The following is a 12,476-nucleotide window of genomic DNA, read 5'->3' on the forward strand; positions in this document are numbered from 1 at the left end:
ATGTAATCAGTGGGTAATAAATGTTTGCCCTTTACACTATAAAAAGCAACGGCAGTAGTGAATGTGTGCTCAAGCTCAGGGCAGCAGTTCACTGCGCTGTTGGAACAATCACAATCTTCACCCGTGCCTCTTGAACTCTTTTCTTTCTTTTTTTTTTATCATAACAGCTTTTATGACGGTGAATAAAGCGCATGCATTCTAACATGTGTTGTTTGTTGTCGTCCTGCAGCTCTTGAACTGTTGGGTGGGTCGCTTGAGTGCTGAAAGGTAAGCTTTTATAATCACATCTGAGGCAAGAATCATTGTATGGTCAACAACAACGATGGGTCATGACATTTTAAGCTGGGTTTCCATTTCTGCTCCGTCTCAGAAGAACTGTGTGTGCTAATGCTGGTTGCAGCAGAGACGGAGCCTTAGAGGATAGAGTGTGAAGGCCTCCTGCTCTTTTCTCCCCACTGTTTAATTAGCATGGTCTCAGAGACTGGGGGTGCCGCTTTAGCAATCACGAATCCTGCCCAGCCAATAAGAACTGGTGCTCAACCACGTCTGACAGAGATAAATGGCATGCCGCAACATCTCAGCCTCACCCATCATCTCTGCTGCCCATGCAACAGTGAAGTCTATTGGTGGAGTGCCACAAATCTAAGTGAGCATGTGGGTCATTCGACAACAGCATAAATCTATGTGGGTGTTTGTTTGGGCAGTTTGTTTGCACAAGCTAAGCCGATCTTCTTGGGTTTGTATGGTTAGGTTTGCTGAGCATACATTCGACATCTTGACACAAGACTCAGTAGATGCATTGTGGAAAAGTTTGGAGGTAAAAAGAAAACTAAAATGGTAATGTGTCGTCACCACAGAAGTAGCAGAAGTGCTTCTTCTGCATTTGAGAAGAGTGCCACATATTTACTAATTGAGATGCTGTTCATTGGATCTGTTTCACCGAGACGGGATTCAAGGGCTGGGTTTGATCAATAGGTGGGGAATTTAGGTAACAATCGTGAGCCAATCACTAAAGACTGACAAGACGTGTTACCCATCCTTTGACTTGATCACGGAAAGCATTTTGGAGCTTAAGATTCAATTAAAGAGGGGATATTTTGGATAAAAGTCTGAAAATTGGTCCATCTTTGAAAGACGAGAACTGTTATTCATCCATGCAAAAGAACAGATTACCAGAGAGCTTCCACCGAACACATTATATGCAACATCCGGCATTACCTCGTCTTTTGAGCGAGATGCTTCATCTTGTCCAAGGCTAATCGTTCCAGAATAATTTTTCCATAAAGGACACCGACAGCATATAATAAAACCACCTCGATAATCATACCCAAAGGACGTTGAAGGTACCGTGTGTAAAAGGGTAATACGTGTGTAAAAGTACAAGATTATAAAATAGAAAATCCATTTTACAAGCTTGAATCACGCAGTAGAGTAGTTACATCTCAGTTAAAGGCAACTTGACAATGACTGCCATGCCAGCAAGGGCTAAGTCCAGAGAAAACCTCATCGGGTTCAACAGCCTCCAGTCCAAACAGGGAAAACCTGAGAACTGCTTGAGTTTACATAGTTTGAAAGAATTGCTTCTATTTTGATAGATATTTACATAAAATCAATTTGCTTTAGCTGATTAACTTGCAGGCTGTTCCAGATAAACAGTTCCATCTGGTTTCTGTCAAAAAGGTTGACATGTGTGACACACAGTGCTCTTGCTACATGCATTAAGTTGTATTCCTTAAATTTCGTGTCAGAGAGTAATGGATTACCATTTCATGTAGATTATTTTTTTGTTATGGAAGCCCGTTTAAATTGAACTGCACTCTGTCGTTACAGCACATCCAGTATGCACTTCCGAGGTCAATTTACAAAAATAGTGTCACTGAAATAATGCCAGGTTGTTCAAAAGCCATATCAAACTAAATACCTATTATGGAACCCTTTTATAATAAAGTGTCTTTATTAAAGAACCGTTTCCCACATCCTGACACTGACTAACACACATTTGACTTATGGGGTGGTTTCATCAGTAATTGCTGCAGCCTTTTCCCCTGCCTCCTGTTTCAGAGGATCATAGAAAGGGAACAGTTTGTAGCAGTGGGGGCATAATTAGTGATAGGCCTTGGACATGTCATACTCTGTTAGTCAGCCTCGCTTTAAATCCTTTGTCTCCTATCTGCTCCTGGCATTCATTCGGGCTGTGTGCATGTGTGCCTTTGCTCAGGCGTTACCATGCGTATGCATACATAATGCATCTGGTGAAATTTGATTTGACCCTATATAATACTGTTATGATAATACAGGAAAGATGTTCCATCAGGACGTACGTTTGCCTTCTTGTGTCCGTCCGTACTGAGATACCTGTGCGAGTGCCCCTTTGATTTGCTGTCGAAACAAAAGAAAAACAAAATCATTCTATTTTGGCTTTGTCTCTCAAGCTGGAAAGGCTTCAATATTCATCTCCCTCGCGAGGCTCCTTTTTTCTATATTGAGAGGAAATATTTTTTTTAGGCTTTCCGTCTACCTTTTTGAGCAATTCCCTGGAGCAACAAAATTCATAAAAACTAATGTTTATGATGCCAAAAGGTAGACTTGTGATTACTGTCAAAGGACACTTTTCGGAATAATTAGTGTGTGTGTATGTGTGTGTAGTTTGCAGAGGGGTTTCTCAAGGCTGGTGATGTGAGGGCGGATGAAAGCCGCTTTGAGGATACAGTATAGGGCTATAGGAAAAGCTCTTCCTCCAACACCTTTCTTTGCTTTTCTCCAATTTTGCCTCTCTCCTTCCTTTCCACCCGCTCTCATTCTGATGCCACTCTACGCATGCCATGTCATCTTGACTGCTTCTCCCAACCCTCTGTTGTTTCCCTATCCAATTTTCCCTGTACATCCTCCCCCCTCTCTCTCTCTCTCTCTCTCTCTCTCTCTCTCTCTCTCTCTCTCTCTCTCTCTCTCTCTCTCTCTCTCTCTCTCTCTCTCTCTCTCTCTCTCCTCTCTCTCTCTCTCTCTCTCTCTCTCTCTCTCTCTCTCTCTCTCTCTCTCTCTCCTCTTTCCCCCTCTCCCCATAGCTGTTTTCATGCCTGCGCTCATCTGCAACAGCTTTTCTCTCCCCGTCCTCTCTCTTTTACTTTGTGCCCATTCACTCCTGACCCCTCTCTTTTCCCCGACGTGAGGGCTGGCAGCAGCGAAGGACACTGCCCACAGCATGATTAGTCCAAGAAACATGACCAGAAATCACGGATTACGCAGGCATAAATGAAACTCCAGTAATACCGTTCATGTTTCCAGTTTGTGTCGTGAGTGCAGCCTTGTTGCTTTACATCAACATTTCAAGATGTAAAATCTGAAATGTGGAGCACAGGGTTCAGGTGTGCGCCCAGAGCCATTTCGGGGAATGTTCCTTCAGCCATAGCACATGGCACCTCTGCAGATAGCAACCATTGTGCTTCTGTTCTCTCATCACGCTATATTAGCTTTACAAAGAGGAGGGGAAAAAAAAACTCTGCAGTGTGTTTGGAGGTGAACCTTGGACTTGAAGTAAAGTCAGCAAATAGCCAGACTTGTGCAGCTCTATTAGATTGTATTATACCTCAGGTAACCTCCTGAGCAGGCCCTTCAGTGTGGACCATTCATATCCAAGATGAACTAGCTTATGTTACTAGTTCAGCAATGCAAACCTACTGCAAAATACAATTTCAAAAGCTAGGTATGCAATTCCCTAAATGGCACTAATCAAGGCCTTGCACTGCAGCAGGTGTGTACATTATATTTACCTGCATTTTGTGCATATTTATCAGAATGTGTTATTGTTCAGTATAAACGTAAATGGCATGTAATAAAGATTGCATCAGGGCTGTGCTGTTATTACGCTAGACCCTTATCCTTTCCATTACCTCTCATCAGGAGACAGACTTTGACAATGACTTCAGATGCACATCAAAGTCCACTGGTTGCACAAAGCTTTCTTGTTCTTGACTGTCTTAAGTAGGACTAATTTTCGGGGTAAATTAGGACGGCTTTCAAACGAACAAATATGGCTGATTGAGATAGAGCTCCACAGTGCCGAGCTGTGTTCATGCCAGCAGAAAAGAAAATGAAAAGATGCTTCCGGGGGGAGAATTTAACAGTTACAAGGACATTTTGGATTCAATATTTAGCCGTAAGATGCCTTTTAAGGGGATTTATTCCGGGTTCTAAAAACAGTTTTCATTGCTTCTCCAAACATTTGTGAAAAAACAACAAATTATGGTTTATGTTTTCTTCTTTTGTGTTAGTCGTCAACAGGTGTACAATTCCAAACATGGAAACACGGCACAAAGCACTTGTGTCTGCGGATGTATTGGCTAACTTGTTAAGCTTGAAAAGGTGCAGTGTATATTTTTAGACGAGTCTCTATAACGAGGACTGACCTGACATACCTTTCTGCAACCAGTTGTCTTGTCTTTCCTGAGTTTCTTTCAAACATCTCACTGGGCCATCAAAACCAATCAATACTCATCCAATCAGAGATTTTGCCTCGGCCACATATTTTTAAATGTACTGTATCTTACCCTGCATTCACTGTAAAGCTTGCATTTCTCCCATCTTTCCATGCTCGCTCATGCCTCCAGCATCATTTGCCTGATTGTAATTCACTGTCTACTATTTGAGGAGCCCGGGCAGCTTGTTTGCTATTGATTTTATTTACAAGACTTCTATATTTTACTCCGAGCAAATCAGAGCGATTGTTTCCAAGTGCATGCATGAATCAATGCTTCCCTGGAGCCCGCGCTGGCGACTGCATGCAGCTCAATACCTCCAATTTATGTTTTAATTACGATGATCTACTAAGTGTTGGGAGCTCGGCTCTGCTCTCACAATCAGCATCAACAAGCCTCGTAGCATGCATTGTAGTGTACATTGGATTTTACCATCTACATAGGCAGGGGCTGCTTTTGACTCAACTACGCTGATTTGCAGTGATGAAGATGGAGAATGCAGTTGCGCCTTTTTTGCTGACATGGTTAAAGTTGACTGAATACTGAAATGAGCAAAAAAAAAAAAAGCATCGCTGTTTTTTTTCTACAGCACGGTTTAGATTTTTTTGGGAGGCCACACTAAATAGCAGGTGGTGGTTTATTTTATGATTTGCTATCAATTGTTCAGACACGGAGGATAAAAACTGAAAATGCTGAGCCCTGACAACCTTGTTTGGCAATGTAGCTCCAGACTGGATTTTATCCCCCTCCTTGTTTGTTCTATACTGCTTTTGTTTAGCAGAACAGTTTGTCATTTGATCACTCACCATTAGAAGTGAGTGCTCAACTCAGTATGGCATATTAGTGGCTTCTGGCAAGCCTGAAAAACATAAATTCCATTGACTCCTGTAATTAGGGCCGATCAATAAAAGGCAGTTTATTTCAGTGCTTCCCAAGACTCTATTGGTTGCTGCACTTCTCTAGGCCTTGGTTCCCTTGCAATCACAATATTATGACACAAAGCCACCATCAAATCCAAAAGAAAATCTTTATGGTGTATTCTACAAAACGTACATATAGCAGCGCCACAACTTTTTACAATATCAATCCAAAATTGTAAAGAAATACTACGCTATTTTATGGAGGAAGAGACCACCAGGGGTCCACTCTGCTTTCAGGGATTTTCTTTCATAATTTGTTGCTGTTGTATCGCGTGAAACCATTTGCAGATGCTCCACCAGTAAGGCCTAATACAATGCAGTAGAAAAACGGCCCCATAGTGAGCTGCTGTCAAGCCTCTTAAGTTGATAGCTGTGTCTTTGCACACTGCGGGAAGAATCCCTTTCTGTCAAACAACAGCTGGTGAAGACAACATGATGCGGAGGCCACGGACGAGTGAGCCATCAAACTCCGGCTCTGACAGTACTTTGGCAAGCCCCGTTTCATAAGAGTCTGTCTCACTCTGCTTTGCTTTTATGGCGCATGAATCAATGATAATTGTGCTCTGTTCTCACTTGAATGGCAGAAGTATCCCCCATGTGGCAACATGTGGGGAGGGGGGGGAGAATTGGAGGGATGGATCAAGGAATACCTAGAAATTAGTATGAATGAAATGAAACCCAGTTCCCCGGAAATTATGATTCATTAGATGGAAAATGTTCCGTTCAGAAGGCATTGGCAGATACGTGCCAATACGGCTAATATGATATAAATTATGAGCCGCTACGACACGCAAGGTTACATGTGCATTACACGTGCATGTTGTTGACTTAGGTTCAAATAGCAGTTTTTGTTATTGCCAATGTATTTAACCCAAGCTGTACAGCATGTTGGCAGTATAGATTTGATCAAACATGCTACTCTAAAGCTTTCAAGCAAACTGTGTGATCAAATCAAAGTCCAAACAACCTTATCCCCGGCTCCATCAGGGCCTAATTCCATTCCAAACCAAGCTCCCATTCTCCTTTCCCTTATCCCCTCTGAAAGGCCCAGTGATTAGAAGTAGACTTGAGGTTGACTATATCAACCCCCCCACACGCACACATCCCGCTACCCAATTCCCGACGGGACCTTCTTGAATCCCCAAAGCCTCGGCCAGTTTATCAGCATCAGGGGATCAGGCAATCCCCCCCCCCCCCCCCCCCTTCAAACGGGGAGCCCAATGTGTTCCGCGGCCTTCGGTGTAATCTCTGTGGCTGTTGACAGATCTGGCGACAGGTCAGCTGTGATAACAGGATCACTCAGGTGGAGACAGAGGAGGGGACCACTAAAGAAAGGGACAGAAGCTAAACAAAAAGAGAGAGAAATGTGGCCAAGTGTGAGGCGAGTTCTGCTGGTGAAGTGGAGCTGGCGACTGAGATGAGGAGAAGGAGATTTTTGTGGAGCATAATGCGGAGCCACAGGACGTAACCAACGGAACCGGGGGTGGAACAGTTAGTTAATCAAAAACAATTTTAATAAGCGATTCATTCATTATTCCTTTTAAGGTCATGAGCAAAAATGCAACACATTTGCTGGATACAGCTTTTTAAATGTGATGATTTGTCTGCTTTTCTCTCTTTTATCAGTATTCAATATCTTTGCAACGACTAAACAATTGACCAAATTATCAAAAACATAGTTAACAGATGAATCAATGATGTTATGAGTCAATAAGCAGCAAATGGCAGCAGCGTTTGGTGCCAAATACAATTATGTCCAAACTTTTCCGGTGGAAATAACAGGAAATCCAATATTTGTTTCCAAACGGAGCGCTATGTGACACGGCTGGATGCCTGACAGAGCAGAGGGGCAACCTGACAAGGCAACCTGACAAGGAAACTTTGGCCTGTCTTCGCCAGTCTGCCTCTCGCCATATCCACCAGCACTCTGACCTTGTATCTTATTAAAATTGCTATCACCCATAGAGAAAGAAAAAAAAGAAAGTGCAGCAGTGGACATAACTAGTGGAAACAAATGGAAAGGTGAAAGGCCATGCAAAATGGAGGAGCTACAGTGTCAATTATACGCTCGGGCATCCAGTTGACATGGAGCAACACACACAGAAGCCATTACTCACACCCCGTACACAAAGTTTTACAAACATATTGCGTTTGCATGCGGACACACTAGCATTCACAGACTCTTCCCTCTACTCTCTCGCGCTCTAACACACACACACGCTGAGAAGCAGCATGGCAGGCAGTGACACAAAGCTAATGCCTTGTCACACAGGCTGTCAGCAGATTAGCCAGTGGATTACACCCCAGCCATTAGATGTGCACAGAGCGAAAGGCCACAAAAAATGGCAGAGAGAGTGAGGAGAGGAGAGGAGAGGACAGAGTGAGACAGAGTGCGAGACCGGCTGTAATAGAGCACATATTCTGGCATAGGGGCATAAGAAAAACTAGCGGCGGGTAGGTTAAAGGAAAGAGAAGACAAATAAAGGCTGGTTAAGTAGCGCAAAGACTAAAAGTCAAAGTGACAAAAAGGAGAACATGTAAAGATCGGGTCAAGAGAATTTGCTGCTAAAGCGGCGGTAACAAGATAATCAGACAGGACCGAAAAGGTAATAACAATGGTAAAGGGAGACAAACAGAGAGAAGCAGAATATGTGAGGGGAAGGCGGGAAGAGGATCCAACAGCACACGAGGGAGCGAAGAAGAGGAGGAGAAGTTGTGTAGTGTGCAGGAGGGGGGGGGGGGGGGGGGGGGGGGGGAACAAAACCAAACGGATGGGAGGAGTGGGGGTGATGAGAGGGACATGAGAGGGGAGAGAAAAGGGAATGAGGACGCTAGAAAATACAGAGTGAGAAGGGAAGAGAGGGTAGGGGAGGAGCGGAGAGACATGGAAATGAAAGGACCAGGAGTAGAGATTAGAGGGGAGAGATGGGATGTGAAGCACCAGAGGAGAGGATGGAGAATACTCTGCGGCGCATTGAAACAACGCAGCACGCAGATGAGACATTTAAAACGGTCAGAGGTGGGATAAGGACCTCGATGTGGAGTTGGGGCAGAGAAAATGAAAAAGATGGATTCAGTGAAGGACATTGGGGTGCAAACATTTGTCCTTGCAGCACCAAGAACCGTAAGGCCGCCATCACGGTGGGGCCTCGGCGTATTTTGTCTCACCTCAAGATAGACTTAGACAGACATTTAGATAATTGAATTCAGTTTCAGGGTTCTGGTATTATGCATCCGGGCTCACTGTCACACTGTCATGGCTTATTGGGACTTTTGAATAGAACGGAGCTGTCATTAATGTTGTTAGTAACACCTGTGCTTTCCCCGCTGTAAGTCAAAATGTCTGAGGTGAAAAAGCTTTTTGATCAGCTGATCTGGTGAAAAACATGGTCAGACTCATGCTCTGTGTAACGTAAAGCTGCAACTAATAACCAATCTGTCAGGCCACTTGGGGGCAGCAGAACAAGCTGAAAACACAGCATCAGACACATTAACACATTCCAAATTTGGATACATATATTAATTGCTGCAGTTTCAGCATCTGCAAATGAATGGAAATACCCTGATAGCTAGTTCAGAATACAGCAGTCAGCCCTGTAATAGGACAAGTTTGACCCGGATGTACTTTTCTTCACTTTGTCAGTTGAATAAATACATATTTTCAAATTTCCATGTTTCATCGTAATTTTCTGATTTTATCTGATCCACAATATTATGGGGAATACAAGAAAAAACATAATTATCGTCATTATTATCATTATTAATAATATTATTGTTGTTGCAGTCTGGATCTCTTTGAGAGACGAGTTGACAAAGTCACCAAATAACACTTGTCGACAACTGTCGACACCGCTTTCCTCTCGATGTTACTAACTGCAGATGGCACTGTTGATGGCAGAAGTGTCAGAAACTTTCCGAGCATTTTTCAGTTGAACTTTTACCATGGCACTTGTGCATCACCATCTGCTGTGTAGAATGAAAGCCACTCTCTGCATTGTGAGGCAATGATGATGCTTCAGCTTTTTTTTTTTTCTTCCTTTTCTTTTCTTTTTTCAATCAGTGTCTGGTTCCAAGTGGAGAGGTGTCAGGCCTTCTCAGTTGGCGTTTCATTTTATGATAATCGACTGCACTGCCCCTACCCGTCACAGCCACCTACAGCCCCCACCACAAAACCACTTTGCAGATGTAATGGCATGTAATTGTCTGCTGGATTTGCCTGTTAGGAGCTTCATTTTGAGCTGGTATTTGTGCAAGAATGGAAGAAAAGATGTCAACTTAACGGGAGCTAATGGGACACTCTGATATCCATTCTGACGGGGAATTGTGGTCAGCAAAGCCATGAGAAGCATCTCATACTTCCATCACAGAACGCACGTGTTTAGTGTGTGAATTGCATGTATAGAACGTGCCATGAGTTCATAGCAGCATATCCGCTGATTATTCTTGGTGACTGAGGTAGGAAGGGCTTTGTGTGCGTCTGCATGTATGCCAACAAGGGTGTGTGCATTATGTGTATGCATGCATACATTTGTGCGAGTGTATTTGACAGCAAGGCTGATGTCATTCAGGACCTTTAGCTGCTTGAGTGATTTGACTGTGTGCTGTGGAATGAGCTGAGGTCTCAGAAGTGCCGGAGGGAGATGGCGAGGTGGGGGGGGGGGGGGGGACTAAATGTGTGATATCCCTGCAGGATATTTAGACAGTTTATTATGATAAGCCTCTGCACGCACACGTCCTCCACATAAACACATATAAGTACACACATCAACTCACAAATGTAGAGAAAGAATGACAGAAGGGGGGCAAGATGAAGATGTAGAGAGGGGGGGGGGGATTATAAGGAGACAAGGAAAAGGAAGAAAAAAGAGAGCTACGAAACACCTGATTCACACATGCACAGTAATTGGTTAGTAGTTCACAACCTATAAAGACTAATTCCACAGCAGCCTATCCATAGCCATCTCATGTGGGAGCCATTCCACCTTTTAAGCCGCCTCTCACTTAAAGCGGGCCCAGATGTAAGTCAAGGGGCTGCTTTGGATTAGCCAGAGAAAAAAAGAAACCTCATTTCCTTTGCCATTTTACGAGCATTTAATTTGAAACAATTAAGATATTACGGTGCTACGGATTCACTACACAGAGTGACAGCTGGAAGCAATCCCATAAACCCCTGAGCCAGTGAATGAGGCACCTTGCTTCTCTCTTTTGCTCCACTCGCTTCTTCCTCCTCTATCTCCTCTCTGTTATTTCACTGAAGCGTTTCGCTTAAGGCTCTGTCGAGGTGAATGCGCTGCCTTTTGTCTCAGCCGAGATCTCGCCGCGACCGCCAATTACTTTAGCGGCTCATAAATGCACCAGTTGGCTGATGATAGAATGGCCTAATTTCCCAAGACTAAAAAGGAGGAAGTGAGCACAGGGGATGTTTACCTTCTGGTTGGCTTTTTCCATCACACCTTTTATTGCGTTATTGGCTTTATAGCATAAGTTGCATGACTCATCTTTGGGAGGAATTAATGAGAAAGAGGCGAACTACAGAGGGCAGCGAATGGTAAACTGAGAGGCAGAGGCTCACACTGTACATTACGGAAGTGAAAAAAGGGATTTTCATAGACTCTAATGGACATGTTTGAATTGGAACACTTGTTTTGGCATCATTCAGATGTTTCATTAGTGGACTTTGACAAAACGTATATCGACGACCCTCCATCTCCTATCTGTCCTCCACTTGAAGAACTTTGTCACTCCCTGACTTCGAATTCAAGCCAGCTTTGTCAACACTCACCCATCAATTCTCCTCCGCCCCCTCCTCCCCCTCCTCCCTTCCTCACTGGCATAAGAGGGCATCGGAGGTGTGAAATTGATGAAGGTGTGCTTGTGAAAATGTCAGCGGGGGATCACTGGCCAAAAGGAGAAAGGGAAAGAGAGAATATATTTCGGGGTTGACAGATAGCGAGAGTGGAAAAAGCTCCTTTTCATGAACACTGAACTGTAAAATGGAGGACCCAGTGCAAACAATGGCCGTGATCAATCGGCTATGGTGAGAGGTTTCTCGTAAATACCCGATGCCGGCCCGCACACGCTGAAAGACGGAGAGGGAGAGAGAGAGAGAGAGATGGAGAAAGAGGGAGTGGAGGTATGAGATATAGACAGAGATGATGTATTTCACTATTAGTTTTGGGAAGGAAAGTTAGAGCGGTGGAGAGCAGAAAGAGCCGATGTAGAGCGGGTAGTGAATGAGCAAATAACCGGGATAAGAAGATGGCAGGAAAAAGTTAAAAAGGCTTTTAGAGGAGGGAATATTTAAATAAATGAAAGGACAATGAAGAGGAACAGAGGGAGAAGATCAACACGCAGCCATGCAAATTCAGGCAAGATGTAGAATTACAAAGAAAAAAATGAGAGTGAGATCTGTAACAACATCCAAACAGTGTCGCATTATCACATCAGTACTCTTCACAATATTCATCCTGGTTTACTTCATCCTGTCGTCCCTGTGGAGGGTTTGCCATATCAAAGGCCTTCCTAAACCACTGCTTTGGACAAGGACAGGCAATATGTTCCCACATTTAAATAGCTGGAGTCTGGACTTTTGCTAAATAAGTGACTAATGGTTAGTCAATAATTGAAATTGCCATTGACTCATTTAGCAAATTGATTAATCAACAACGCATTTCAGCGGCAGCTTATAATAGATGTGCACAGAGCACGCAGACCACATGTTCATTGTTTTGGGATGTTTTGCATTCGCAGGGAAACGGCACACCACATAACTCAAAAAGCAGAGCGGCTAATGCATCTCTCAGTGCGTGGTGACGGATGTCCCCCGCTTGAAGGAGTGTGCGCGTGCTCCTTACAATTTGACTGCTTATGTGCGGCCTCTTTTTCTAATAGGACGCGCCCTCCACAGCGGTAAAATGCAACTTCACGCAGGTTGACAATTAAGAGTGAAGTGCTTGCGGGGTCAGGAACGGTCTGCCAATCCACTCCTCCTCATTCTCCACCTCAATTTTATAGTCACAGACAACTTGTTCGGGGCTCATACATCGAGCACAAAGTCCATTTGCATGCGCATGCTCACACTACT

At 43.8% G+C, this 12,476-nt stretch overlaps 1 protein-coding gene across 1 annotated transcript in view; it reads left to right on the forward strand.

The window, feature by feature from the left end:
• The first annotated feature begins 234 nt into the window (after window positions 1–234).
• Window positions 235–12,476, forward strand: part of LOC306714860 (receptor-type tyrosine-protein phosphatase delta) — a 138,840-nt gene continuing 126,598 nt past the window's right edge. Inside the window, 1 exon segment of the mRNA XM_079185019.1 lies at window positions 235–267. The gene's annotated coding sequence lies outside the window, so the exon portion shown is untranslated.

The sequence above is a fragment of the Pholis gunnellus genome (genome assembly GCF_910591455.1).
Source record: "Pholis gunnellus genome assembly, chromosome: 23".
NCBI classification, from domain to species: domain Eukaryota; kingdom Metazoa; phylum Chordata; class Actinopteri; order Perciformes; family Pholidae; genus Pholis; species Pholis gunnellus.